The sequence below is a fragment of the Lithobates pipiens genome, unplaced genomic scaffold (genome assembly GCF_037356315.1).
Source record: "Lithobates pipiens isolate NorthernLeopardFrog02 unplaced genomic scaffold, aLitPip1_a1.2 Scaffold_25, whole genome shotgun sequence".
NCBI lineage: Eukaryota > Metazoa > Chordata > Amphibia > Anura > Ranidae > Lithobates > Lithobates pipiens.
In genome coordinates this window covers 104,179,510-104,202,643 of record NW_027507787.1, presented here as the reverse complement: position 1 = coordinate 104,202,643, position 23,134 = coordinate 104,179,510, and the positions used below count along the sequence as shown (strand labels likewise).

The following is a 23,134-nucleotide window of genomic DNA, read 5'->3' as shown; positions in this document are numbered from 1 at the left end:
TTGTTTGTACAGCCAGAGGGTCCAAGATATGGACAGGCAGCATCCATAGCCACTATTTTCCAAATGGATTTGTCAAGTGATTGATCAAGCTTCAGCTTAAAGAAGAAAATTCTTCCTTCTCATATTAAGAGCACATTCATCCAGGGCGATTAGTGCCTCTTGGGTGGTGCATTATTAGGCCTCTATGGCTAAGATCTGTAAGACCGCAACTTGGTCTTTGGTTCAGACGTTTATCTGTTTTTTTCAAATCGATATTAAAGGTCATGAGGATATTGCCTTTGGGCACAGTATACACTGCAGACTGCAGTATGAGTCCTCTGGCCTGCTGTTTCCTTGATTCTGTCTCCCCCCTTCAGTTGCCATTGCTATGGGACATCCCACATAGTTATTACTATGGCTCTGTGTCCCCTGATGTAAGAAAAGAAAATAGGATTTTTAAAACAGCTTACCTGTAAAATCCTTTTCTTTGATGTACATCAGGGGACACAGAGGTCCCTCCCTTCTTCTTCTTATACACTTTGATTGCTTGGCTACAAAACTGAGGACTCCCAATAATGGGAGGGGTTACATGGGGGAAGTTCACGCCTTAAGGGGCGTGCCAGTGTCCAGCACCTGATATGTCGATATAACCCACATACCCTGTTTCCCCGAAAATAAGACCTAGCATGATTTTCGGTGATGGCTGCTAACCTTCAATCCTGTGTCTGGGTTTTGCTGGAAACTTGCAGCCTTGAGTTCTCATCCCAGGAGTCAGGTGGGCTCCTATCAAGAGGGCAGAGTGTGTATCTGTGCAGTAAAGCTGAACGATTCTGGCTAAAATGAGAATCATGATTTTTTTTTGCTTAAAATAAAGATCACGATTCTCGCTGCGTAACATCATCTTTTACAATATATAAAAAAATCGGGCTAACGTCACTGTTTTTTTATTTATTTTTTATTTGTTGAAGTGTATTTTTTTCCCAAAAAACTGTGCTTGAAAGACCCCTGCACAAATACAATGTGACATAAAATATTGCAACAACCGCCATTTTATTGTCTAGGCTCTGTTAAAAAAAATATATGTAATGTTTGGAAGTTCTAAGTAATTTTCTAGCAAAAAATACTGATTTTAACTTGTAAGCAACAAGTGTCAGAAAAAGGTTTAATCTTTAAGTGGTTGAACTGACCTCATTTACACAAAGTTCATCCCTTTCATCTCTAAAAGTACTAAATGTTACAATGTTTATAGTTATCTCCCAGCGCTGACAATTTTGTGAAAAATGTGGCAAGCTACCTGTTTTTTTGACAGCTGAGTGAGCAGAGAACTTTCTGCACTTGTTACGGGAATGAATCAGGGAAATGCGCATAGAGATCGGGAGGGGGGGTTGAATCAAGATCACAATTTTTGAACGAATAATTGTGCAGCTCTACTGTGCAGCAAGGTGCAGCAATCTTCAAGGCTAAGCGAGTCTGAACAGCCGCTGGTCTGAGGGACTGGTATGCATAGCAGCAGGACTATGGAAGCATAGCCAGGTTGGCTAGCATTTTCTCCAGTTCATGTTTTGATGTTGAAGAACTCTTGTATGGGAACCTATATTCATGGACTTTTTTAACACTAGGGCGGTGCTGGCGTCGGCGGTAAAGTGCTGCTATTTTTAGCGGGGCTTTACCGTCGTTTTAGCGACGGTATGCGGCCACTAGTGCTGCAGTTTTAACCCCCGCTAGCGGCCACCTCCTTGTCCTTGTCCCTTCTGCAGCCAGCCAGGGGATTGGAGGAGAGCACCATGGAGGCTCCGCCTCGGCCTCCCGCCTCGCGTTCTGTACTCAGAGTCTCAGACAGCTAAACAGGAGCAGAAATTAATAAGCGATACGCCGCTGCGGACCCCGAAATTGAGGAGACACGGCCGTGCAGGAAGGGAGCCACTGACGGGTCTGAAAGGAATAATGTGCCCGGGTCTCAGGTGGCCAGAGACCTGGACACATGTTTCAAAACCCATACTGTCTGGGTTAATTTTGGACAGGTGGCAACTACTTCAATCTGACTTCTAGGCAACTTGTACCCATTGATTTCTATAGAAGTTGCCTCCAAGTCTGATCCCCTGTCTTAACTGAAGTAACTTTCCAGGAAGTAAAAATAGGCAAACCCCTCCCTCCCACAGAGCTGATTATTATGTGATTGACCACTGGTAAAGTCCCCTGTCCTGGAAGCAACTTCAAGTTGCCTTATAAGTTGCCTCAAGTCGTGCTGTGATTCATACTCAAGTCGTGTCCAAGTTGCCTCCCAAAGTCTCGCTCGAAGTCATGTTGCCCCTGTGTGAATGGACTATAACTGGACCCCTGCTGCGAGCCACATCTGTCTACCAAGCCTTAAGCCTCGTACACATGATTGGATTTTTGGCCAACAAAACGTCAGACTTTTGTCCGAAAGGCGTGTGCCGTAAACTTGTCCTGCATACAAGATTATACACAATTGTCGGCCAACAAACACGAATGCAGTGATGTACTACGTGGAATTTCAGCTCTTGGGCGCCACCCTTTGGGCACCTTCTGCTAATGTCGTGTTTGGTGAGCATTTATTCCGCTCATGCGTGCTTGTACTTTGGACTTTTGTGCAACAAGCTTGTGTACATACGATGCAAAAATCTGACAACAGACCATTGTCTGCCAAAAATGTACTAGCATGTCATCTAACATTTGTTGTGATTGGACACAGCTGATCATGTGGTAAAGAACCTATGTGTGAACCGTGTGTATACAACAGTTTCGGACAAAATCCGTCGGACAAAAGACGGATTTCGTTGTCGGAATCTCCGACCGTGTGTACAAGGGCTTAGAGTTGCCCTCTCATCCCTTTAAAACCAAACACATGTGAATTTCACGGGTTCTGTGGCTGATTCAGGTGGTAATTAAACTCACTTGGTGCCTTATCTGCATTAAATTGGTTTCAGAACCTGTGCAATTCATATGTGTTTGGGTTTAAAGGGATGAGGTGGCAACTCTAGGTCCAGTGAGGCCAAATTTTTGGTGCCTTTTGGGGGGTCTGCTTCTGGTGCGGTCTTCTGGTGCCTTTGGGGGGTCTGCTTCTTGTGCGGTCTTCTGGTGCCTTTGGGGGGTCTGCTTCTGGTGCGGTCTTCTGGTGCCTTTGGGGGTCTGCTTCTGGTGCCTTTGGGGGGTCTGCTTCTGGTGTGGTCTTCTGGTGCCTTTGGGGCTCTGCTTCTGGTGCGGTCTTTGGGGGTCTGCTTCTGGTGCGGTCTTTGGGGGTCTGCTTCTGGTGCCTTTGGGGGTCTGCTTCTGGTGTGGTCTTCTGGTGCCTTTGGGGGTCTGCTTCTGTTTCGGTCTTCTGGTGCCTTCTTTGGGGTTCTGCTTCTGTTTCGGTCTTCTGGTGCTTTTGGGGGGTCTGCTTCTGGTGCCATTGGGGGTCTGCTTTTGGTGTGGTCTTCTGGTGCCTTTGGGGGGTCTGCTTCTGTTGTGGTCTTCTGGTGCCTTTGGGGGTCTGCTTCTGGTGTGGTCTTCTGGTGCCTTTGGGGGGTCTGCTTCTGTTTCGGTCTTCTGGTGCTTTTGGGGGGTCTGCTTCTGGTGCCTTTGGGGGTCTGCTTTTGGTGTGGTCTTCTGGTGCCTTTGGGGGGTCTGCTTCTGTTGTGGTCTTCTGGTGCCTTTGGGGGGTCTGCTTCTGGTGTGGTCTTCTGGTGCCTTTGGGGGGTCTGCTTCTGTTGCAGTCTTTGGGGGTCTGCTTCTGGTGCGGTCTTCTGGTGCCTTTGGGGGTCTGCTTCTGGTGCGGTCTTCTGGTGCCTTTGGGGGGTCTGCTTCTGGTGCAGTCTTCTGGTGCCATTGGGGGTCTGCTTCTGGTGCAGTCTTCTGGTGCCATTGGGGGTCTGCTTCTGGTGCGGTCTTCTGGTGCCTTTTGGGAGGTCTGCTTCTGGTGCGGTCTTCTGGTGCCATTTGGGGGGTCTGCTTCTGGTGCGGTCTTCTGGTGGCTTTTGGGGGGGTCTGCTTCTTGTGCGGTCTTCTGGTGCCTTTGGGGGGTCTGCTTCTTGTGCGGTCTTCTGGTGCCTTTGGGGGGTCTGCTTCTGTTGCAGTGTTTGGGGGTCTGCTTCTGGTGCGGTCTTCTGGTGCCTTTGGGGGTCTGCTTCTGGTGCCTTTGGGGGGTCTTCTTCTGGTGCCTTTGGGGGGTCTGCGTCTGGTGCCTTTGGGGGGTCAGCGTCTGGTGTGGTCTTTTGGTGCCTTTGGGGGTCTGCTTCTGGTGCGGTCTTTGGGGGTCTTCTTCTGGTACGGTCTTCTGGTGCCTTTGGGGGTCTGCTTCTGGTGCGGTCTTCTAGTGCCTTTGGGGGTCTTCTTCTGGTGCGGTCTTTGGGGGTCTGCTTCTGGTGCCTTTGGGGGGTCTGCTTCTGGTGCGGTCTTCTGGTGCCTTTGGGGGGTCTGCTTCTGTTGTGGTCTTCTGGTGCCTTTGGGGGGTCTGCTTCTGGTGCGGTCTTCTGGTGCCATTGGGGGTCTGCTTCTGGTGCGGTCTTCTGGTGCCTTTTGGGGGGTCTGCTTCTGGTGCAGTCTTCTGGTGCCTTTTGGGGGGTCTGCTTCTGGTGCGGTCTTCTGGTGCCTTTGGGGGGTCTGCTTCTTGTGCGGTCTTCTGGTGCCTTTGGGGGGTCTGCTTCTGTTGCGGTCTTTGGGGGTCTGCTTCTGGTGCGGTCTTCTGGTGCCTTTGGGGGTCTGCTTCTGGTGCTTTTGGGTGGTCTTCTGGTGCCTTTGGGGGGTCTGCGTCTGGTGCCTTTGGGGGGTCTGCTTCTGGTGTGGTCTTCTGGTGCCTTTGGGGGTCTTTCTTCTGGTGCGGTCTTTGGGGATCTGCTTCTGGTACGGTCTTCTGGTGCCTTTGGGGGTCTGCTTCTGCTGCGGTCTTCTAGTGCCTTTGGGGGTCTTCTTCTGGTGCGGTCTTTGGGGTCTGCTTCTGGTGCCTTTGGGGGTCTGCTTCTGGTGGGGTCTTTTGGTACCTTTGGGGGGTCTGCTTCTGGTGCGGTCTTCTAGTGCCTTTGGGGGGTCTGCTTCTGGTGTGGTCTTCTGGTGCCTTTGGGGGTCTGCTTCTGGTGCGGTCTTCTGGTGCCTTTGGGGGGTCTGCTTCTGGTGCGGTCTTCTGGTGCCTTTGGGGGTCTTCTTCTGGTGCAGTCTTTGGGGGTCTGCTTCTGGTGCGGTCTTCTGGTGCCTTTGGGGGGGGTCTGCTTCTGGTGCGGTCTTCTGGTACCTTTGGGGGGGTCTGCTTCTGGTGTGGTCTTCTGGTGCCTTTGGGGGTCTGCTTCTGTTTCAGTCTTCTGGTGCCTTCTTTGGGGGTCTGCTTCTGTTTCGGTCTTCTGGTGCTTTTGGGGGGTCTGCTTCTGGTGCCTTTGGGGGTCTGCTTCTGGTGTGGTCTTCTGGTGCCTTTGGGGGGTCTACTTCTTGTGCGATCTTCTGGTGCCTTTGGGGGTCTGCTTCTGGTGCGGTCTTCTAGTGCCTTTGGGGGTCTTCTTCTGGTGCGGTCTTGGGGGGTCTGCTTCTGGTGCCTTTGGGGGTCTGCTTCTGGTGCGGTCTTTTGGTACCTTTGGGGGGGTCTGCTTCTGGTGTGGTCGTGGTCATCTGGTCCCTTTGGGGGGTCTGCTTCTGGCGTGGTCTTCTGGTGCCTTTGGGGGTCTGCTTCTGGAGCGGTCTTCTGGTGCCTTTGGGGGTCTGCTTCTGGATTGGTCTTCTGGAGCCTTTGGGGGTCTGCTTCTCGTGTGGTCGTCTGGTGCCTTTGGGGGTCTGCTTCTGTTTCGGTCTTCTGGTGCCTTCTTTGGGGGCCTGCTTCTGTTTCGGTCTTCTGGTGCTTTTGGGGGGTCTGCTTCTGGTGCCTTTGGGTGTCTGCTTTTGGTGTGGTCTTCTGGTGCCTTTGGGGGGTCTGCTTCTTGTGCGGTCTTCTGGTGCCTTTGGGGGTCTGCTTCTTGTGCGGTCTTCTGGTGCCTTTGGGGGGTCTGCTTCTGTTTCGGTCTTTGGGGGTCTGCTTCTGGTGCGGTCTTCTGGTGCCTTTGGTGATCTGCTTCTGGTGCCTTTGGGGGGTCTGCTTCTGGTGCATTTGGGGGGTCTGCTTCTGGTGTGGTCTTCTGGTGCCTTTGGGGGTCTGCTTCTGGTGCAGTCTTTGGGGGGTCTGCTCCTGGTACGGTCTTCTGGTGCCTTTGGGGGTCTGCTTTTGGTGCGGTCTTCTAGTGCCTTTTGGGGTCTTCTTCTGGTGCGGTCTTTGGGGGTCTGCTTCTGGTGCCTTTGGGGGTCTGCTTCTGGTGCGGTCTTTTGGTACCTTTGGGGGGTCTGCTTCTGGTGCGGTCTTCTAGTGCCTTTGGGGGGTCTGCTTCTGGTGCGGTCTTCTAGTGCCTTTGGGGGGTCTGCTTCTGGTGTGGTCTTCTAGTGCCTTTGGGGGGTCTGCTTCTGGTGTGGTCTTCTGGTGCCTTTGGGGGGTCTGCTTCTGGTGTGGTTTTCTGGTGCCTTTGGGGGTCTGCTTCTGGTGCGGTCTTGTGGTGTTTCAAAAGTCCTTGCACCAGCCCTGCCACCACCAAATCTGCGGTGGAAGCGTCAGTTACTTCAAGAGTCCTTTTTACAATGAGAAAGACCTCCTCAGAGCAGTCTTTTGGGTGGGTGAATAACCCTTTGCTCTTGCTGTTCTTTAGGTTCTGGGGTTACAGGCACACTGGTTTCTTCTTCCTGCATATCAGCTTCAGTTTCCTCAATGAAGGATGGAAAGTCTTAGGGGTCTGTTGTCAGCAGGTAAGATTGAGCGTCTTCCAACTCTTCAAAAGGTGGACTTTAAGGTCCAAACTCAGGATCCTCTGGCCTGAGAGTCACCTCAATCACCTTGGGAGGAGAAGAAAAGGGGAGGTGGCAGGCCCTGACATTTGAGATGGCCACAGACAATCTTTCTCTTTATCCTCTGTTTTCATCTTCAGAAACGGGTAGAGAGTGAGATACAGTCACTGGCTGAGATCTTTGTGAGTCCATGGGTGTGAACTGTAAATCTGGCTCTGGTGGCACGTTGTGGAAAATGTTAGATGTATTTTTATATGTATTGTCATAAGAGTCCCCCTGCGTTCATTCTCCCCTAGCCCGCGCTAAAGAGCTGACTGGGGCAGACTGACACTGGTTGAGATCCGTTAGGTAACGTTAACACCACTTGATCTTACCGGATTTAACGAATATCTATTAGCCTGAATGATTTTTGGCCAGAAAATTTGATAAGGGGGGCTAACCCTTCCTTATGTACCACCTAATATCTCTTGATGTGGAATATCTCTGAAATGATGTGAGATCAAACGTTAAAACCAATTGCTCTTCCCGGATCTAATGAATATCTATTTTTCAGGGCTGGTTTAGCCCTTACTTCTCTGGGTTGGCTGCTCAGCTGTCGGCTAATTGCCAGCTCTCATCTCTCTCCACAGTTACCAGCTGTTCCTTATCATGCTCGTCTGACCTGCCTACTTAAAGCTGTCCAGCTGACTTCATCTCTGCCTTCGCCTTGGTCACATCACAAGAAACCATCTCCTGCAGTTCTGTTTAAAGACTGGCTTGCTGACATCCCTTCTGGCTCCTTTTTCCGCTTGCTGCTGTTTCACTTGGATCCCTGACTTCTGGCCTGGCTGATTACCCAATCTGGTTATTGAACTCTGGCCTGGCTGACTACTCGATCGGGTTGCTGGAGTCTGGCTATGCTTTGACTACACTTTCTCTACTTACCTTTTTATTTTTATTTAATAAACAAGTGTGATTTAATTGTACTTCTGTCTCGGTCTGATTCATGGTTTCTGACACTATTAGCCTGAATGATTTTTGGGCAGAAAATTGCATGTGGGGGGGCTAACCCGTCCATATTTACTACGTAATATCTGTATTTTGATGTGTAATATCTCTGAAATGATGGGAGATCTAACATTAAAACTACTTGATCTTACCGGATCTAAGGAATATCTATTAGCCTGAATGGTTTTTGGGCAGAAAATTAAATAAGTGGGGCAACCCCCCTCATTATTCACTTAATAAGTCTCTAATTATGTGAGATCGAACGTCAAAACCACTTGATCTTACGGGATCTAATGAATATTTTTTTCTGGCCAAAATTGCATGTGGGGGGATAACCCGTCCATATGTACCACCTAATATCTCTATTTTGATGGGAAAGGAGATAAGGGGAGGGGGCAGCCCCCCTCATTAATCTCTTAATAAGTTTCTAATTATGTGAGATCTAACATTAAAACCACTTGATCTTACCGGATCTAACAAATATTTATCAGCCTGAATGATTTTTGGCCAGAAAATTTGATAAGGCGGGCTGATGACGGGTTAGCCCCCCCTGCAAATAACTGTTAATATTGCTCCTTCTGTATGAGATCTAACGCAAACAACAGTTGATCTAACCTGATCTAAAAAAGATCTAACAAACTGAATACGATTTTTTTAAAATACTGTACATTGTAATAAATCACAGCAGAGGGAGGCTAGAGGTTACAGAAAGGTCACTGTGCAATACAAACAACCAAACATTGAATACCAAAAATGGTCCTCAGTTACCAAAAAAAGCCCGGACCTTCTAGGCTAAATATTATCCTTGGAGGCCAAAAATGGGCCCCAGTGAAAAAAAACAGCACACCCAGCTATTTTTGGTCACCGACAGGGGCGGACTGACCAGTCGGTCACTCGGGTGCCGCCCGAGGTCATTAGGTGCCCGGCCCGGTCTCGGCCAGATGAGAGGCCACTTGAAGCGGATGTGCCGTATCACATGCCGCGATCATGCCGATTACAATACTGCAAACGGTACTTCTAACGGCACGCTGCTCCCCGCCGCCCCCTCCTTCCCTCCCGTCCGTCCCAGGTGATGTCGCAACGCATACCGTACAAGCACCTGGGACGGACGGGAGGGGAGGAGGGGCCGGTGGGGAGCAGCGCACCGTTAGCAGTATTGTAATTGGCATGATCGCGGCATGTGATACGGGCACAGCAGATAAGTGGAGGGGCCGGCAGGGAGCTGCGCCGTTATTATCGGCATCCGGTAAGTGAAGCCTGGGCCTGCCACAAGTGATGGGAGGCGGCAGTACAGAATGCATGTGGCCCCGGATCCCCCCAACCCACAGTGTCCCCCTCTGTGAGTGCCCCCCCCGTTTGTGAGTGTCCCCCTGTGTGTTTGTCCCCCTGTGCCCCCGTGTGAGTGTGTCCCCCTGTGTTTGTGTCCCCATGTGTGTGTCCCCCTGTGTGAGTGTCCACCTGTGTGTGTGAGTGTCCTCATGTGTGTGTGAGTGTCCCCCTGTGTGTGTGTGTGTCCCTGTGTATGTCCCCCTATGTGTGCGTCCCTGTGTGTGTGTCCCCGTGTGTGTGAGTGTCCCCGTGTGTGTGCGTCTCCCCGTGTGTGTGTCCCTGTATGTGTGTGTGTGAGAGTGTCCCCCTGTGTGGTGAGTGTGTGTCCATCTGTGTGTGTGTGTCCCCCTGTGTGTGTGTGTGTCCCCCTGTGTGTGTCCCCCTGTGTGAGTGAGTGTGCGTGTCCCCCTGTGTGTGAGTGTGTATCCCCCTGTGTGTGTTGTGTGAGTGTGTGTGTGTGTCCCTGTGTGTGGTGTGTGTGAGTGTCCCCGTGTGTGTGTGTCCCTGTTTGAGAGAGTGTCCCCTGTGTGTGTGTGTGTCCCCCCCCTGTGTGTGTGTCTCCCCGTGTGTGTGTGAGAGAGTGTCCCCCTGTGTGTGTGTCCGTATGAGTGTGTGTGTGTCCCCATGTGATTGCGTGTGCCCCCCGTGTGAGTGTGCGTGTCCCCATGTGTGGTGTGAATGTGTGTGTCCCCCTGTGTGTGTGTGTGTGTGTATGTTTCTTCCCCTGTGTGTGTGTGTCTCCCCCTGTGTGTGTATTTCTTCCCCTGTGTGTCTCTCCCCCTGTGTGTGTGTCTCTCTCCCCCTGTGTGTGTGTCCCCCTGTGTGTGTGTCCCACTGTGTGTGTCTTCCCCTGTGTGTGTGTGTGTGTCCCTGTGAGTGTGTGTCCCCCTGTGTGCGTGTTTTCCCCTTGTGTGAGTGTCCCCCTGTGTTTGTGTGTGTGTGTGTGTGTGTCCCTGTGCTTGTGTGTGTGTGAGAGTGTCCCCCTGTGTGAATGTCCCCCTGTGTGTGTCTCCCCGTGTGTGTCTCCCCGTGTGTGAGTGTCCCTGTATGTGTGTGTGTGAGAGAGAGTGTCCCCCTGTGTGGTGTGAGTGTGTGTCCACCTGTGTGTGTGTCCCCCTGTGTGTGTGCCCCCTGTGTGAGTGAGTGTGCGTGTGTATCCCCCTGTGTTTGTGTGTGTGTGTGTGTGTGAGAGTGTATCCCCCTGTGTGTGTGTGGTGTGAGTGTGTGTGTGTGTGTGTGTGTCCCCCTGTGTGTGGCGTGTGTGAGTGTCCCCGTGTGTTTGTGTCCCCCTGTGTGTGTGTGAGTGTCCCCCTGTGTGTGTGCCTCCCCTTGTGTGTGTCTTCCCTCTTTGTGTGTGTGTGTGTGTCTCCCCCTGTGTGTGTGTGAGAGAGAGTGTCCCCCTGTGTGAGTGTGTGTCTCTGTGTGAGTGTGTCCCCCTGTGTGGTGTGTCCCCCCTGTGTGTGTGTGTCCCCCTGTGTGTGTGTGTGTCCGTGTGAGTGTATGTCCCCCCATGTGATTGTGTGTCCCCCCTGTGTGAGTGTGTGTGTCCCCCTGTGTGTGTGTCTCCCCCTGTGTGTGTGTGTCTCCCCCTGTGTGTGTGTGTCTCCCCCTGTGTGTGTGTGAGTGTGTGTTTCTTCCCCTGTGTGTCTCTCCCCCTGTGTGTGTGTGTGTCTCTCCCCCTGTGTGTGAGTGTGACCCCCTGTGTGTGTCTCCCCCTGTGTGTGTGTCCCCCTGTGTGCGTCAGTGTGTCCCTGTGTGTGAGTGGTTCCCCCTGTGTGTGTAAGTGTGTCCCCCTGTGTGTGTGTGTGTGAGTGTGTCCCCCTGTGTGTGTGTGTCCCTGTGTGTGTGTGTCCCTGTGTGTGTGTGTCCCTGTGTGCGCGTGTGCGTTCTTCCTCCAGTTTCCCCCTGTGTGCTCCCCCCGTGTCTCCCTCTGCAGGTGTGGTGCCCAAGGGGGCCCCATGAGCTTCTATTGCCTGGGGGCCCCATTAGTTGTCAGTCCGCCCCTGGTCACCGAGGACCTTTTTGGCATTCAAAGGTCAGGAGTGTGCCTTTTTTAGTCACCAAGGACCATTTTGGGCATTTAATCACTTCAGCGCAGGACCATTTGGCTGGCCAAAGACCAGAGCACTTTTTGCGATTCGGCACTGCATCGCTTTAACCACTTGCCGACCATTGCACTCTGATGTACGTCCCTACTTTGGGAACAAACAGAGGCATCTTTAGGGGGTGGCCGTAGTCTGGGACCAGTAGCCCAGAGTCTCGGTCCAGAATGCAGGGAACAGGGGCAGACTGAGCCATGGTTGGCTCCAGCTCCAGCTTTAGCTCTGCCCCGCTTCCACCCGACTTTACTCTTGGTCACTGATTGCTATAGCCGCCTGGCGGCTAGCAACCATTAACGTCACTGCCCACTGTGCCCACACTGCCCAACATTCAAAGCAGAGGAGGATTGCACTTCCTCCTCCTCCGCGCTAGTGCTCGTGGGGCCTGGCCTACGACTTCTGGTCTGGATTGTCCCGCAGCTGTTATGGTAGCGTGGAGTGTAGAGCCCAGGAGGGAGAGAAAGGGATGACGCCGCCACCCTGAGCAGCATTCGCAGCGGCTCCCTTAGCCTACACTCCTGCAATCTTAGTCCTCTCCCAGCTTGCTGTGCTGGAGCAGGAAGAAGGCAGAAATGACAATGCGGCGGCCGCACCACATCAATACCCACTTGGACGGGCGGCTCTCCTCTTCTCCTTTGGCTGCCTTGCACACCAGCACCACGGATGAGCTGCTGCTGTAGTACCTGAACACATGAAGTCTATCTCCTCCTGGTCAGGTAGGTCAATCAGAGTTTGTATGTCATGTCCCCCTATGTGTGTGTCCCTGTGTGTGTCCCCCCGTGTGTGTGTGTGTCCCGTGTGTGTGAGTGTCCCCGTGTGTGTGTGTCTCCCCGTGTGTGTGTCCCTGTATGTGTGTGTGTGTGAGAGTGTCCCCCTGTGTGGTGAGTGTGTGTCCCCCTGTGTGTGTGTGTCCCCCTGTGTGTGTGTGTGAGTGTGTATCCCCCTGTGTGTGTGGTGGGAGTGTGTGTGTCCCCGTGTGTGTGTGTGTCCCCCTGTTTGAGAGAGTGTGTCCCCTGTGTGTGTGCCTCCCCTTGTGTGTGTCTCCCCTTGTGTGTGTGTGTGTGTGTCCCCCTGTGTGTGTGTCCCCCTGTGTGTGTCTCCCACTGTGTGTGTGTCTTCCCCTGTGTGTGTGTGTCCCTGTGTGTGTGTGTGTGTCCCCCTGTGTGTGTGTGTGTGTCCCCCTGTGTGTGTGTGTGTCCCTGTGTGTGTGTGTCCCTGTGTGTGTGTGTCCCTGTGTGTGCGTTCTTCCTCCAGTTTCCCCCTGTGTGCTCCCCCCGTGTCTCCCTGTGCAGGTGTGGGACACACACACACAGGGACACACACACACACAGGGGGACACACACACACACACACGGGGACACACACACACACAGGGACACACACACACAGGGGAAGACACACACACAGTGGGAGACACACACAGGGAGACACACACACAGGGGGACACACACACACACACAAGGGGAGACACACACAAGGGGAGGCACACACACAGGGGACACACTCTCTCAAACAGGGGGACACACAAAAGATGGAAAATACCAGCAGTTGACACTGCAATTTACAATGTGAATAAAGACCTAACTTGTCCAGTAGACAATGCACCGATTCTTAAGGATCCAACAGATAAGGAGTTGAAATCCCTGTTAAGATCTACTTTTTCCATGGCAGGTGAAACTACTTAGTCTGCAGTTGCTGCAATAAGCGTCTGTCAATCCCTAAAGGACCAATTTAAACAGGCCCTTAGAGAGTTTCCTGCACAACAAGCCAGAGATTTGGCTGAACTACCAAAAGCATTATGCTTTGCCATATATGCTATTAAAGATTCTATTCACCAGGCGTCATGTCTTATGCTTGTGCATATGCGTAGAATCCCGTGGTTAAAAAATTTGGTCAGCTGAAGCATCATGTAAAGACCTTGTAACTGGGCTCCTTTTCATGGGGAGTGACTATTTGGAGAAAACTTGGACAAATATATCCAAACAATTTCTAATGGGAAAAGTACTCTTTTGCCAGTCAAAAGAAAGTATAAACGCCCTTCATTTAAAAGGGCTCTTTCCCCCTATGCCAGGGGCTTCCGCCTCTAGGCAGAGGTGACGGCCTCCACCGTCACACTCTAGAGGAAAATCCCAAAGTCAGACCCAGGCTTTAAAAGAAGTCCTGGGGTCGGAAACATGCAAAGCAGAATCATAAAGCCTCATCGTGAAGAGGCAACACCCCTCACCAAAGTGGGGGGAAGACTTCTACAGTTTCCAGAATTCTGGAAAGCAAGAAATTCTGGACAGATGGGTCATCTCCACTGTAACGATGAGGTACAAGCTGGAATTTTGGCACTTTCTACCGTCTTGCTTCCTGAGGTCAAGCACTAGACCAATTAATATCTCAAAGGGTGATCATACAGATCCCCCAAAAAGGAGCAAGGCTTGGGGTTTTATTCAAACCTTTTTACAGTACCGAAACCAAAGGGACATGTCAGACCCATTCTAGATTTAAAAAATCTAAAGCCGTTCCTAAAGATACATGCCTTTCGCATGGAGACTATCAGGTCAGTAGTTTATATCCTAGGAGGAGAGCTTCTGGTATCAATCGACATCAGGGATACATATCTGCATGTCCCTATATTTCCCACTCATCAAGAGTTCTACGGTTTGAGTTGGAACAGCAGCATTTCCAGTTCGTAGCCCTACCCTTTGGGCTAGCCACAGCACCCCAGGTGTTCACTAAAGTGCTGGGTCCACCTCTAGCCAGATTAAGGGCACATGGCATAAGTCGTAGCATACCTAGACAATCTGTTACTAATCAGTTGGCTCATTTGGAGCAAAGCATACGCACTACAACCATCTGAAGAGTTCGGATTCTAAACCTAGAGAAATCTTCCTTAATACTGCTAAAAAAGCTGGAGTACTTGGGTCTGATCGTAGAAAGAGCCCACGAAAAAGGTGCTCTTGCCTCGGGCAAAGATCAACTCCATAAGAGTTGATGCGGATGGTCAGGTCAAATGGCCTAATCTCGGAGGCTAAGCAGGGTCAGGCCTGGTTAGTACCTGGATGGGAGACTGCCTGGGAATACCATGTGGCATAGGCTTCTTTTTTTTTTTGCCGTTGACTTGTTATTTTCCCTTGTTTACCAAGGTGACAATCTTGGTGTTTGTCAAGAGAGTTGAGGGTGCCCAAAGCAATTGCCTATGGGCACATCACCCTGAAAGCACCCTATCTTGTCCGATCTCGGAGGTTATGCAGGGTCGGGCCTGGTTAGTACCTGGATGGGAGACCACCTGGGAGTACCAGGTGCCGTAGGTTTATTTTTTTAAATTTTTTTGGTGTTGACTTGTTTTTTTCCCTTGTTTCCCAAGGTGACAATCTTGGCATTTGTCAAGAGGGTTGAGGGTGCCCAAAGAGATTGTCTACGGCACATCACCCTACTACTCTGAGAAGTAAGGGCGGGCTGGGTTAGTACGCAGATGGGAGACCGCCTGGGAATACTAGGTGCTGTAGGTTTCTTTTCTTTTTTTCTCTTTTTACCCATGGATACCATCTTGGCATTTGTCAAGAGGGTTGAAGTTGCATAAAGAGCTTGCCTACGGCCACATCACCCTGAAAGCGAACCATCTCATCTGATCTCGGAGACTAAGCAGTGGCGGGCCTGGTTAGTACTTGGATGGGAGACCGCCTGGGAATATCAGGTGCTATAGGCTTCTTTTTTTTTTCTTTTTGGCATTGACTTGTTTTTTTCCCTTGTTTCTCAAGGTGACCATCTTGGCGTTTGTCAAAAAGGGTTGAGGATACCCAAAGGGATTGCCTACAGCCATATCACCGTGAAAGCGCCCAATCTCATCTGATCTCGGAGACTAAGCATGGTCGGGCCTAGTGGCCATCTTTGCATTTGTCAAGAGGGATGAGGGTGCCCATAGAGATTGCCCATGGGTAGGGTCGGGCCTGGTAAGTACCTGGATGGGAGACCACCTAGGAATAGGCTTCCTTTTTTTTTTCATTTGGGGCGTTGACTTGTTTTTTCCCTTGTTTCCCAAAGTGTATTTTGGCATTTGTCAAGGGGGTTGACGGTGCCCAAAAAGATTGGCTACGGCCACATCACCTTGAAAGCGCCCCATCTTGTCTCACCTCGGAGGCTAAGCAGGGGCTGAGCCTGGTTAATACCTGGATGGCCAGGTGCCGTAGGCTTATTTATTTTTTTGCGTTTACTTGTTTTTTTCCCTTGTTTCCCAAGGTGACTATATTGGCGTTTGTCAAGATGGTTGAGGGTGTCCGAAGAAATTGCCTATGGCCACATTGCCCTGAAAGTGACTAATCTCGGAGGCTAAGCATGATCAGGCCTGGTTAGTACCTGGATGAGAGACTGCCTGGGAATACAAGGTGCCATAGGCTTCTCTTTTTTGGGCTTTTTTTTCAAGAGGGTTCAGGGTGCCCAAAGCGATTGCCTACAGCCACATCTCCCTGAAAGCAACTGATCTCATCTGATCTCGGAGGCTTAGCAGGGTCGGGCCTGGTTAGAACCTGGATGGGAGACCCCCTGGGAATACCAGGTGCCGTAGGCTTTTTTTTTTATATGTTGTTGGCGTTGAAGACCTGTTTTAATTTTTTTGCTTGTTTGCAGAGGTGACCATCTTGCCGTTTGTCAAGAGGGTTTAGAGTGGCCAGCACGATGGTCTACGGCTACATCACCCTGAATGCGCCTGATCTCATCTGATCTCGGATGTTAAGCAGGGTCGGGCCTGGTTAGTACCTGGATGGGAGACTGCCTGGGAATACCAGGTGGCATAGACTTTTTTTTTTTTTTTTTTTTTTTTGGGAGTTGACTTGTTAATTTCCCTTGTTTACCAAGGTGACCATCTTGGGATTTTTCAAGAGGGTTGAGAGTCCCCAAAGCGATTGCCTACGGCCACATCTCCCTGAAAGCAACCAATCTCATCTGATCTTGGAGGCTTAGCAGAGTTGGGCCTGGTTAAAACCTGGATGGGAGACCCCCTGGGAATACCAAGTGCCGTAGGTTTCTTTTTTTTTCTTTTTTATGTTGACTTGTTTTTTTTCCCCTTGTTTCCTAAGGTGACCATCTTGGCGTTTGTCAAAAGGGTTGAGGGTGCCGAAAGAGATTGCCTATGGCCATATCACCGTGAAAGCGCCCGATCTCGTCTGATCTCGGAGGCTAAGCAGGGTCGGGCTTAGTGACCATCTTTGCATTTGTCAAGAGGGATGAGGGTGCCCAAAGAGATTGCCTATGGGCAGGGTAGGGCCTGGTTAGTACCTGAATGGGAAACCGCCTGGTAATACAAGGTGATGTAGGCTTCTTTTTTTTTGGGGGGGGGGGGGCGTTGACTTATTTTTTTCCCTTGTTTCCCAAGGTTATTATCTTGGCGTTTGTCAAGACGATTGAGGGCACCCAAAGAGATTTCCTATGGCCACATCACCTTGAAAGCGACCAATCTTGTCTAATCTCGGAGGCTAAGCAGGCTTAGGCCTGGTTAGTACCTGGATGGGAGACTGCCTGGGAATACCAGGTAGCATAGGCTTCTTTTATTTTTTTTTGGCGTTGACTTATTTTTCCTTGTTTTCCATGGTGACTATCTTGGCATTTGTGAATAGTGATGGCCGAACGGTTCGCCCGGCGGTCGTTTCGCGGCGAATTTCCGACATTCGCGGTCCGCACGTTCGAACGCCTTTTTCCGTCGTTCGCCGCGGCGGACTTACGTGTTTAATGTATACAAGAACTTTAACCTTTGGTGACACGTTTATCATGTGATACAGGACAGCCAATTGAGACATGACAGCACATGGACACTTGTACATTCCCCCTAACCTATAAATACACCCGATCCGGTGGCCATTTTACATTCTTTCTTCTGTTAAGATAGGGACAGGTTCCTGTGTGGAGTAGGGAGAGATAAACCACTAGCTATTTGGTACACAAAAGTTCTTTTCAGGACTGGTATAGGTGTTAGGTGTTGATAGGTTTGCTGTGCTGCTGATTCTTGCAGCAGCCTGAGTGTCTTTTGTTAGTTTAGAGAAAGGGAAAGGACGGTGTATGCTACAGGGACAGCCAGATTAGTCTTTCATCATCATCATCATCATCATCATCATTAGCTGTTACTATCAAGGTCCACAAAAGAGCTGTTCCAGTAACCACTAATCGTTCTCTTTTTTTGCCAATTTGTATAGGGACAGGAAGGAAGCAGTGTTGTCAGGCAGTGAGGGTAATTTTAAAGACTTGCTGTTATTATTAGTTCCACAAAGGTTCTTTTCAGGACTGGTATCAGTGGTACAGTAATAGGCTTGTACATGTATAATATTCTTTCTTCCAAATATAGAAAGGATATTATACTTGACTGCTGCCCTTCTGCTGCAGTCTGCTAAACATTCACAACTCACTTGTTCCACAAAAGTTCTTATAAGGACTGGTAACTTGGTATAGGGTGCTACGGTACATAGGCTTGAGTGCGGTACAGTCTGCTGTTCTGTAAGGACCGCTATCGGTCCACAATAGATAGGGTTGACGTGCACCACTGCTGACCGCTGCCCTATACTGCAGCAGTCCTTCAGCGGTATAGGGACTGACGTACAGTCTGCTAAACACTAATACACAACCTGCTTGGTCCACAAAAGTTCTTATAAGGACTGGTAACTTGGTATAGGGTGCTACGGTACATAGGCTTGAGTGCGGTACAGTCTGCTGTTCTGTAAGGACCGCTATCGGTCCACAATAGATAGGGTTGACGTGCACCACTGCTGACCGCTGCCCTATACTGCAGCAGTCCTTCAGCGGTATAGGGACTGACGTACAGTCTGCTAAAAACTAATACACAACCTGCTTGGTCCACAAAAGTTCTTATAAGGACTGGTAACTTGGTATAGGGTGCTACGGTACATAGGCTTGAGTGCGGTACAGTCTGCTGTTCTGTAAGGACCGCTATCGGTCCACAATAGATAGGGTTGACGTGCACCACTGCTGACCGCTCACCTATACTGCAGCAGTCCTTCAGCGGTATAGGGACTGACGTACAGTCTGCTAAACACTAATACACAACCTGCTTGTTCCACAAAAGTTCTTATAAGGACTGGTAACTTGGTATAGGGTGCTACGGTACATAGGCTTGAGTGCGGTACAGTCTGCTGTTCTGTAAGGACCGCTATCGGTCCACAATAGATAGGGTTGACGTGCACCACTGCTGACCGCTCACCTATACTGCAGCAGTCCTTCAGCGGTATAGGGACTGACGTACAGTCTGCTAATCACTAACACACAACCTGCTTGTTCCACAAAAGTTCTTATAAGGACTGGTAACTTGGTATAGGGTGCTACGGTACATAGGCTTGAGTGCGGTACAGTCTGCTGTTCTGTAAGGACCGCTATCGGTCCACAATAGATAGGGTTGACGTGCACCACTGCTGACCGCTCACCTATACTGCAGCAGTCCTTCAGCGGTATAGGGACTGACGTACAGTCTGCTAAACACTAATACACAACCTGCTTGTTCCACAAAAGTTCTTATAAGGACTGGTAACTTGGTATAGGGTGCTACGGTACATAGGCTTGAGTGCGGTACAGTCTGCTGTTCTGTAAGGACCGCTATCGGTCCACAATAGATAGGGTTGACGTGCACCACTGCTGACCGCTGCCCTATACTGCAGCAGTCCTTCAGCGGTATAGGGACTGACGTACAGTCTGCTAAACACTAATACACAACCTGCTTGGTCCACAAAAGTTCTTATAAGGACTGGTAACTTGGTATAGGGTGCTACGGTACATAGGCTTGAGTGCGGTACAGTCTGCTGTTCTGTAAGGACCGCTATCGGTCCACAATAGATAGGGTTGACGTGCACCACTGCTGACCGCTCACCTATACTGCAGCAGTCCTTCAGCGGTATAGGGACTGACGTACAGTCTGCTAATCACTAACACACAACCTGCTTGTTCCACAAAAGTTCTTATAAGGACTGGTAACTTGGTATAGGGTGCTACGGTACATAGGCTTGAGTGCGGTACAGTCTGCTGTTCTGTAAGGACCGCTATCGGTCCACAATAGATAGGGTTGACGTGCACCACTGCTGACCGCTGCCCTATACTGCAGCAGTCCTTCAGCGGTATAGGGACTGACGTACAGTCTGCTAAACACTAATACACAACCTGCTTGGTCCACAAAAGTTCTTATAAGGACTGGTAACTTGGTATAGGGTGCTACGGTACATAGGCTTGAGTGCGGTACAGTCTGCTGTTCTGTAAGGACCGCTATCGGTCCACAATAGATAGGGTTGACGTGCACCACTGCTGACCGCTGCCCTATACTGCAGCAGTCCTTCAGCGGTATAGGGACTGACGTACAGTCTGCTAAACACTAATACACAACCTGCTTGGTCCACAAAAGTTCTTATAAGGACTGGTAACTTGGTATAGGGTGCTACGGTACATAGGCTTGAGTGCGGTACAGTCTGCTGTTCTGTAAGGACCGCTATCGGTCCACAATAGATAGGGTTGACGTGCACCACTGCTGACCGCTGCCCTATACTGCAGCAGTCCTTCAGCGGTATAGGGACTGACGTACAGTCTGCTAAACACTAATACACAACCTGCTTGGTCCACAAAAGTTCTTATAAGGACTGGTAACTTGGTATAGGGTGCTACGGTACATAGGCTTGAGTGCGGTACAGTCTGCTGTTCTGTAAGGACCGCTATAGGTCCACAATAGATAGGGTTGACGTGCACCACTGCTGACCGCTCACCTATACTGCAGCAGTCCTTCAGCGGTATAGGGACTAAGAGTTTTGTCACAGGGTCATTTAAAAAATGACATGCAGAGGAAGAGGCAGGCCCTTCCGCAGGGGTGGTAGGGGTAGGGCAGGAGCAACAGGCTTGAGCCAAAGTGGGAAGTTGCAGAAGGTGCGTTCAATTACTTTAAAGGATGCACCAGACTTGGTTGAGTGGCTCGCTCAGCCTTACTCTTCTGCACCCTCCTCATCCTCTCGATCTGCACCCTCTTCTTCACTCTCTGCTATGTGCACCCCCAAAGACACTACCACCAACAACACGACCACCACCACCACCACCACATACCTTCCGCTTGAGTCACTGGAATTATTTTCCGATCCATATCAAGAGGACATTTCTGATGCGCAGCCACTCTTGGTATTGGATCAGGAAGAGGAGGTAGCAACAAGCGCTACTCAGCAGTCTGACGCCAGTACCCAGATCAGCCCAAGGAGGAGGTTGGTCCCCGGTGTTGCTGCCTACTCCGAGATCTCTACTTATAGCGGTGGGGAAGGTGACGTTGATGATGACGTGTCTAGTGATGTCACGTGGGTGCCCACAAGAGAGGAAGAGGAGGGGAGTTCAGAGGGAGATATGGACCAGCAGATAGGGAGGAGAAGCAGCAATGACTTACATTGCACAGCAGGGACAAAGCAGACTGCAAATGTATCAGGAGCGAGTCATCGACCATGTACGGTCACATCTGGCGCTCCCAGGACACCGGCACATGGCTCCGCAGTGTGGGCTTTTTTTAACGTGTCCGCTGCTGACAATAGCGTTGCCATCTGCAATCTTTGCAGTCAACGCGTTAGTCGCGGTAAGCCCAATACTCACCTAGGGACGACCGCCTTAAGAAGGCACATGAGCAGCCATCACCGAGCCCAGTGGGAGCAACGGAACACACAAAGCCACACTGCAGGCTCTCACCGTCCAGCCTCGTCTTCTACTTCTCCTTCTCCTCTCTCCTCACAATTGTCCTCCACTCCACCTTCCATCACGCCAAGCTCACATTTTTCTGCAAAAAGGCAGGCTTCCGTGGGCCTAATGTTTGAGCGTAAAAAAATGATGATGCCGGATAACCCTCTTGCCCAACGGTTGGCGGCTGGCTTGTCAGAACTCATAGCCCGCCAACTACTGCCATATAAACTGGTGGACTCGGAGGCCTTTCGCAAATTTGTGGCCATTGGAACACCACAATGGAAGGTCCCAGGAAGGAAGTATTTCTCAGAGAAGGGCATCCCAGAGCTATATGGCCATGTTCAGCGGCAAGTGAATGTATCTCTGGCACACAGTGTCGGTGCCAAGATACATCTGACCACAGACACGTGGTCTAGCAAACACGGGCAGGGAAGGTATATCAGTTTTACTGCCCACTGGGTGAACCTTCTGACGGCCGTCAAGCATGTAACCCGTGGCACCCGTGTAGATTTGGTTTTACCGCCACGGATTGCATGCAGGCCTGACTCTTCTTCTCCTCCTCCTACTCCATCCTCCTCCCTCTCCTCCTCAGCTGCCTCCTCCTTTTCCGCTGCTAGCGTCTCTTCCACTGCACCGCCCAAGCTCCCCAGAACCTATTCCACATGCCAGGTGAGACGTTGCCATGCCGTGCTGCGTCTGTTGTGCCTGGAAGCAAAGAGCCACACTGGCCCGGCACTCCTTTCAGCTTTGCGTTCACAGGCAGATGAGTGGCTAACACCGCTCAATTTGACAGTTGGTAAAGTGGTGTGTGACAACGGTGCCAATCTGCTTAGCGCATTGAAACAGGGCAAAATCACGCACGTGCCGTGCATGGCACACGTCTTAAACTTGGTCGTGCAGCGATTCCTTGTCAAATACCCTGGGGTCCAGGACATCTTGCGGCAGGCAAGGAAAATCTCGGCCCATTTCAGAAGATCTTACACGGCCATGGCTCGCCTTGCTGACATTCAGCGGCGACACCATCTGCCGGTCAGACGTCTTATTTGCGATTGCCCGACGCGATGGAACTCAACCTTCTATATGCTTGATAGGCTGCTCCAGCAGAAACGTGCAGTTAACGTCTACCTGTATGAACTCTGCGAAAGAAACGGTTCTGGGGAGCTGGGTTTTTTTTCACCGCGCCAGTGGCTGCTCATGCGCGACACATGCAGACTTCTGCGGCCATTTGAGGAGATCACCAAACTGGTCAGTCGCAGCCATGGCGCCATCAGTGACATGGTACCTTATGCCTTCTTTCTGGAGCGTGCATTGCGTCGTGTCATTGATCAGGCTGTGGAGGAGCAGGAGCGGGAAGATGAGGAAGTCGCAATGCTGGATGAATTCCCAGGGGGGGCTACTCTATCTGAGACAAGTCAACAACAGGAGTCTGATGAGGAGTCAGAGGAGGATGGTGCCGGGGCGGATGAGCAGGAGCAAGAAGAGCATGCTTTAAACCTTTCTGGGATCCCTGTTGTGCGAGGATGGGGAGAGGAGAATGAAGAGGACGACATTATCCTGGATGATGAGCAGGAGCCAGGCCACCACACCGCTTCCACTTTAGTGCAAATGGGGGCCTTCATGCTCCAGTGTTTTAATAGGGACCCCCGTATAAAAAGCATGAGGGTCAAGGACCAGTACTGGGTGGCAACGTACTTAGACCCCCGGTACAAACACAAAATGGCGGAAATGTTACCGCCGTCGCAGAGGGCTGTCAGAATGCAGCACTTCCAGGCCTTGCTTCGAGAAATGCTGCATTCTGCTTTTGCGTGCGCTGGCAGAGGAGCAATTCCCACTCCCAGAGAAGGATTTGCGGGTACCAATCCAACAGCGCCTGCAAGAAGAGGCCGGTTTGAAGATGTGTTGGTGACTTCGGATATGAGGTCATTCTTTCAGCCGACCCATCGACAGGTGTCATCCGGATCCAGCATCAGGGAACGCCTAGACCGTCAGGTGTCCGACTACATTGGGTTAACGGCCGATGTGGACGCTCTGAGGAGTGATGAACCCCTAGACTACTGGGTGGGCAGGCTTGACCTCTGGCCAGAGCTTGCCCAATTTGCAATCGAACTGTTGGCTTGCCCCTCATCCAGTGTCCTGTCCGAAAGGACGTTCAGCGCAGCAGGGGGGATTGTGACCGATAAGCGTACTCGCCTAGCTCACCACAGTGTTAACTACCTCACATTTCTAAAAATGAATGAGGCATGGATCTCGGAGGAATTCAACACATGTGACCAGTAGAC

The 23,134-nt window shown here is 50.8% G+C and overlaps 5 pseudogenes; all 5 read left to right on the top strand.

The window, feature by feature from the left end:
- The first annotated feature begins 14,363 nt into the window (after nt 1–14,363).
- Nucleotides 14,364–14,482, top strand: LOC143932319 (5S ribosomal RNA; annotated as a pseudogene).
- Nucleotides 14,483–14,758: 276 nt separating this feature from the next.
- LOC143931748 (5S ribosomal RNA) lies at nt 14,759–14,877 on the top strand (annotated as a pseudogene).
- A 739-nt stretch (nt 14,878–15,616) lies between these two features.
- Nucleotides 15,617–15,735, top strand: LOC143932308 (5S ribosomal RNA; annotated as a pseudogene).
- Nucleotides 15,736–15,845: 110 nt separating this feature from the next.
- Nucleotides 15,846–15,964, top strand: LOC143932663 (5S ribosomal RNA; annotated as a pseudogene).
- A 107-nt stretch (nt 15,965–16,071) lies between these two features.
- On the top strand, nt 16,072–16,190 carry LOC143931576 (5S ribosomal RNA; annotated as a pseudogene).
- The last annotated feature ends 6,944 nt before the right edge of the window (nt 16,191–23,134 follow it).